Source organism: Rattus norvegicus, chromosome 5 (genome assembly GCF_021556685.1).
Source record: "Rattus norvegicus strain SHRSP/BbbUtx chromosome 5, alternate assembly SHRSP_T2T, whole genome shotgun sequence".
In the NCBI taxonomy this organism is placed as follows: domain Eukaryota; kingdom Metazoa; phylum Chordata; class Mammalia; order Rodentia; family Muridae; genus Rattus; species Rattus norvegicus.
The window spans coordinates 127,173,969-127,180,214 of record NC_141538.1 but is presented as its reverse complement, the minus strand read 5'-3'; positions in this window follow the sequence as shown (position 1 = coordinate 127,180,214).

Below are 6,246 nucleotides of genomic sequence, written 5' to 3'. Positions count from 1 at the left end.
AAAATTCATTGTTGCTTTTATTTCCTTTTCACACCATATTGCATTGGCTAGGACCACTAATAAAACATCAATAATGGAAAATGTCCTTCACTTTTTTCATGTAAAGGGAACTTTTTTTTTAGTATTCTATCTTTAGTATTTTTAGTATTCTACCTTTAATTATTATTATGATTTCTTTTTTGTAGATATCCAATTTAATTTGTTTTAAATGTATTTTTTTTATCTGTTTTTGAGACAAGGTCTTACTATGTAGCCCTGGCTGTCCTGGAACTTGCTATGTAGACCAGGCTGGCCTCAAACTCACAGAGATCCTCCTGCATCTGCCTACTGACTGGTGGGATTAAAGGTGTGCACCACCATGTTTGGCTAAAGTACACACTTTCAAATCAAATTGTTTTCTTTTATTCATGTTTTTCTAATTTTTTTTTTTTTGGTTCTTTTTTTCGGAGCTGGGGACTGAACCCAGGGCCTTGCGCTTCCTAGGTAAGCGCTCTACCACTGAGCTAAATCCCCAGCCCTCTAATTTTTAAAAGAATTCGTGAGTTAGTATTATATTTTATTAAATGCTTTCTCATGAGTATAAATTAGTAGTATTTTTCCTATTTGTTCTGTGGTCGAAGCTGTTTGTCAGTGATGTTTGTTTGAGACAGGGTATGGAACCCTGGCTGTCCTGAAACTCACAATGTAGACCAGGCCGGCCTTGAACTCACAGAGATCTCTCTTCCTCTGCCTGTGTCAGTGGTTTGTGACTGAGGGTAAATCTTGCTCCTAACACCATATTAGCAGTGTCTGGAGACCCCTTTGATGGACTCGCCTCTGGGTCTCTGTGTGCTACTAGCATTGGTGGATAGACACTGTGGTGTTGTTAAACATTCTACAATGCACAGACCTGTACCCTACAACAAAAATGTCAACAGTGCCTGAGATTAGAAACTCCGATTCATTTTTAAAGTTCTTTTTCAAGACAGGGCATCTATATAACCCTGGTTGTTCAGGAACTCCATATGAGGACTGGGCTGTCTTTGAATTCACAGATAACCTACTGCCTCTGTCTCCTGAGTGCTGGGATTAAAGGTGTGAGTCACTACACCCAGCAATTTCTTTTCTTTTTCCTTAACTTTTATTTATTTTAAAGCTTAACGGGTTTATCAAATGCTTATCATGTACTTTGATCATATTTATCCCCATGACATCCATTGCTGCCCCTTCTACTTCCTCTTCCCAAATGTCTCCCTTCTATTTTAACACTCTTATACACACACACACACACACACACACACACACACACACACACACACACGTGCATATATGTAGGCATTCTACATCTGAAAAAAGTTATACTTTTCCTTCTGAGTCTGTTTTACTCAATATTGTAATCTCCAGTTACAAATATTCTCGGATGTTGCATACTTTTGTTCTGAATGACAGAACAAAACTCTGATGTATGCACATCTATGACTTTATCCATTCATCTGCCAATGGAGACATCTAGACTGATTCTGTGACTTGGACAGTGTTAATCGTGCCTCCACAATAAACATACTGTGCAGGTGTCCCTGTGGTACGCTGGCTTAAAGTCTATTAGGAATGGACCAGGAGGAGTTTAGCTGGCTTACACGGTGACCTGTTTTTAGTTAGTTAGTTAGTTTGTTTGTGGTAACCTCTGCACTGATTTCCACAGTGACTATTAACTTATATCCCCCCCAGCAGTAGATAGCTCCTCTTTCCCTGCATACCCTTGCCAACAATTGCTGTTTGCTTTCTTAGCGATAGTTATTCTGGCTATTATGACAAGGTGGAACCTCACATTTCCCTGATGGCTAAAGATGTTGAGGATTTCCCCAAATATGTTTTTTTTAAAAGATTTATTTATTTTATGTATGTGAGTACACTGTCGCTGTCTTCAGACACACCAGAAGAGAGCATCCGATGCCCATTACAGGTAGTTGTGAACCATCATGTGGTTATTGGGAATTGAACTCAGGACCTCTGGAAGGGCAGTCAATGTTCTTAACCGCTGAGCCATTTTTCCCGCCCCCTCCCCAAATAGTTTTATTTTGAGAACTATCTGTGAATTTAGAGTTGGCAATTGTTTCCCTCCTGTTTTTGGCAGGCTCTCTCTCTCTCTCTCTCTCTCTCTCTCTCTCTCTCTTTCTCCTTTCCTCCTTTCTTTATTCCATTCCCCCTCCTCCTTTCTTTTCCTTTTCTTCTCCCTCTTTCTTCCACTTCCTGTAGCCCTGGTAGACCTTGAATTCACTCTACAGCTGGGCTGGCCTTGATCCCCGCTCTGCCTCTCAGGTGCTGGGATTACAGTGTGCATCGCCACCCCCAGCTTTGAGGCTGCTTCCTGACTCCTCACATTGCTGGGAAGCTTCATTTCTTAGTTCTTACGATTATTTCCTGCCCCATTACAGTCCCTTACAGAAAGACCTTGTTTTGAAGTGTTTTCCTTTAGTATTTTACTAAATACTGGGCATTACATTAAAGTCTTTGGTCCCTTTAAACTGATTTTTGTTTAGAGTGAGGTGTGGGAATTTAGCGTGATTCTTCTACATGTATGTGGGTACCCAGTTCCTCCAGCGCCATTTGTTGAAGAGAGTGTCTTCCCCCAGTGTATGTTTTTAGCACTTCTGTTGGAAACCAGGTGGCTATAATTGTGTGATTTTATCTCTGGGTCCTTCTTTCTATGTCAGTGTGTCTTCTGTTGTGGAAGCAGGGTGCTGGTTTGGTACCATGGCCCTGCTGTAGAATTAGGAGTTAGGCGTGACATCTCCAGCATTGTTCTTTGTGCTGAAGCTCTTCCAGGCCTAATGCTTCCGTGTTCATTCGGGATTTATTTTCTAGTTCCGTAAAGAGAGCCACTGGAGTTTTAATGATGATTGTGTTGAAACTACAGGTCTCTCTATCTTTTTTTAAAATAAATATTAGTTCTGCTAATCCATTAGCATGGGAAGGGTTTTTTCTTCTTCTAGTGTCTTTAATGTCTTCCTTCATTTTGGAAGTCTTTCTCTTCCTGAGGGTTTTGTTTGTTTTGTTTTTGGTGTTATTTTTGAGCGTTTGTTTGTCTTTTCTGAGGTTACTGTGAATGGGAATGTTTTCCTGATTCCTTTCTTAGCGTGGTGTTCATTATTAATATATAGAAGAGCTACTGATTTTTGCTGGATTCATTTTGGAGTGTTAAGTTCTAGCAGTTTAGAAAAAAGACCAACTTGGTTGTGACGTAATGCTCCTTCCGTAATGTATTTTATTTTCTAGTCTTTATTTGTATCTCTATGTTTATACATAAGCCTAGCTTAAAATGTTCTTGCGTGTGTGTGTATTTTCTAAGGTACGTGTGTGCACACAAATATGTATGCGTGTGGAGGCCAAAGGTCAACCTCACCTGAGTTCTTCATTAGCTGTCCACCTTGGTTTTTGACACAGGTTCTCACTGAAACCCAGGGCTTGTCAATTAGGTGAAATTGGCTCTAGGCAGTCATCCCAAAGGGTCCATCTACTGCCCCCCTCCCCCAGCACTGGGACTATGGGGGTCACATTACCACACCCAACTTTTTACATGAGTTGAAGGGACAGGACTCTGGTCCTCATGTTTGGATGACAAGTGCTTCACCCACTGAATAGGTGGGTACACTTTACCACCTCCTCAGTCCTTGCCTGTATCTTTCATTTGATATAAAGTCCTGTCAGGCTAGGGTATCAGAGAATGTCTCGGGAAGTGCTCTGTTTTTCTCTGGAAGGCTTTGTGACAAAGGGGAGTGCTTCTTTGCCTTGTAACCATATCAGCCAAGTCTGAGGCCTCCACGGCACCAGCTCATGCCAAGGATGGTTGCTCCTTCCGGCAGGTAAGAGTTCACCCGAGCCTTCCGAGCCTCGGCAGGCCAGGACAGGTAGAAGAGTGCACTGCGCCTCAAGCCTAGGACTTATGACCTAGTTTAGACATTCACCACGGGGCAGCAATTGGACACCACTCCAATCCTGACACAGCGTGTTGTGCTTCCCACTCGCTGGCAGTCCTGGTCTACACTACCACAGGGCAGGAGCTTGTGGGAAGAATAAGGTTCCATCCAGCCACTCGGGATGTAGCCATCATTCCATCCGAGCAGCTCTGAAACCTCATCTCTGCCACGGCCACCCACCATGTCTGCTGCTGTCATCAAATGCTAACCGCGTGCAGTTGAAGGCAGCTATGTGGCGACTTGAATAGCTTACCTAAGGTTTCGTCTGCCATACACCTGAGTCCACACACCTCAAACTCTACCTGTCATCGAGTCCCAGGGAAGCAATACAATTCAGACAGGGCTTTTTGCCAATTTATAAGAAAGATGTATAAGAAAGTTCCGGCCTCCAACACTATGTTGCTCATTTCTAACACTTACTGTCTACGTTTCTACCGACATTGTGGTCACACTCTTGTGAGTCATCTCTAAGCCCCTGGCTGTCTGGCGAGTTCTTTTATTCTGAGCCCTCACCTGCCATTATGGAGATCCACGCTTTTCTTCACCTTCTCTTCAAGCTGCTCTAGCCTCTTCGCTCTTCAACATTTCTTCCGAGCGTCCTTGCACTTGTTTGTGGAGCAGCCCCACATTTCCCATTACAATGTCTGCCTTCGTTCGTTTTGAGATACCATATATGATATCCAAGACTAGGAAATTTTTGAAAGCAGAGGTTTGCATCCTGTAGTCCAAGATCACGAGGCCCACATGCAGGGAGGGACTTCTTGTAGCATCATTCAAAGTAGAGGGGGATGGACAAGAGAAAGTGAGAGGAGAAGCCTGATGTTCTACAAGGATGTCTCTCACCAGCACTGAGCTCTCATGACCTAGCTACTCTGCCTCTCAGCACTGGTGTACAGGATCACTTTCTAGCACACGAACTTGAAGGACATGATCAAACCAGAGCCTAGTGACATCCTTGAGCCCCAGCTGGGCCAAGCTCATCTGAGTGTTGCCAAACATGGGAGTCTGCCTAAAGAGACAATGGCAGGGCTGGAGAGATGGCTCAGCAGTTAAGAGCACTCACTGCTCTACTAGAGGTCCTGAGTTCAAATCCCAGCAACCACATGGTGGCTCACAACCATCTACAATAGGATCTAATGCCTTTTTCTGGTGTGTCTGAAGATAGCTACAGTGTACTTATATAATAATAATAATAATAATAATAATAATAATAATAATAATAATAGGGGTTGGGGATTTAGCTCAGTGGTAGAGCGCTTGCCTAGCAAGCGCAAGGCCCTGGGTTCGGTCCCCAGCTCTGAAAAAAAAAGAAAAAAAAATAAACAATAAACAACGGCAAAGGGACGACAGCCTTGCAATTTTTCCAAATACTTGCCCTTCACACTTCCTGTAAGCATCCATGCAGCCCTCATTGACTGTCATAGTCAAAGGCATCGAGGACATACTAACGGTGAGTCACCAAACCACACACAGAGTAAGAGTGGTGAAAAATCTCTATCATATTGGGTCTGGTCAAGGGGAAGTAGGAGACCCCCAAAGGGAGGGGCTCATCTCTTTTAGGAAGAGCTTCATCAGGAAACCAGTGCCTGGCCTGAGAAGAAAAGGAGTTTGAAGGACAAGGGATGTGGCAGCAGGGTACTCCAACTCACAACGGTTTCCAACTTTTCAGGGTCCAAGCACAGAGATTGCACAGGCCTGGGTTTGGATGAACTCAGAGTAAGCCAGACTGTGAAAGGCCACAGCCGTGCCTCCCCGAGAAACCCTCAGAAGGGGGTGTATCTGAGGGATTTTATTCTATCTCTCCAAACCTGCTTCCTCTCAGGGAAAAAAAATAGCTCCTTCCTCTTGGGGAAGGTATCGCTGGGGTAGTGAAAAACTAGAAAATATTAGCTAGAAAAATGAATTTGAAATGTCACATATTGACAATCTATTCAGTTACTTTCAAATAAGCATCTCCCCTTATGACCGTCTCTGAGACTGACTATAGAGGTCCAGCTAGCAGGACCATTCCCTTGTGGGTGCTATGCTAACCAGTGCGTTATGCAGTTAATAACAACTTGCTCCGAGTGAAATGTGGCAGGGGCAGAAAGAGCAGAGGAACTGAGTTTAGTTTTAGAGCAAAGTCATTCCCAATCATAAATGGCCCCCAACCATCATGAAGGTGCCTCATGATTTCATCTTCTATGGAGGTTTTGCCTTTCACTACCATCAGGGTGGCAGTTACATTTCAGCATGAGTTTTGGGAGGAGAAGTCAAATTACAGCAGTCCTGATATACAGGAGTGACTATT